Consider the following 229-nt stretch of genomic DNA (forward strand, 5'->3'; position numbering starts at 1 on the left):
GGCTCACGCCTGTAATCCCAGCATTATGGGAAGCCGAGGTGGGCGAATCATGAGGTCAGGAGATCGAGAGGCTCACGCCTGTAATCCCAGCATTATGGGAAGCCGAGGTGGGCGAATCATGAGGTCAGGAGATCGAGACCATCCTGGCTAACACGGTGAAATCCCATCTCTACTAAAAATGCAAAAAAAATTAGCCGGGCATGGTGGCGGGCACCTGTAGTCCCAGCTA

The sequence above is a fragment of the Mandrillus leucophaeus genome, unplaced genomic scaffold (genome assembly GCF_000951045.1).
Source record: "Mandrillus leucophaeus isolate KB7577 unplaced genomic scaffold, Mleu.le_1.0 Scaffold585, whole genome shotgun sequence".
NCBI lineage: Eukaryota > Metazoa > Chordata > Mammalia > Primates > Cercopithecidae > Mandrillus > Mandrillus leucophaeus.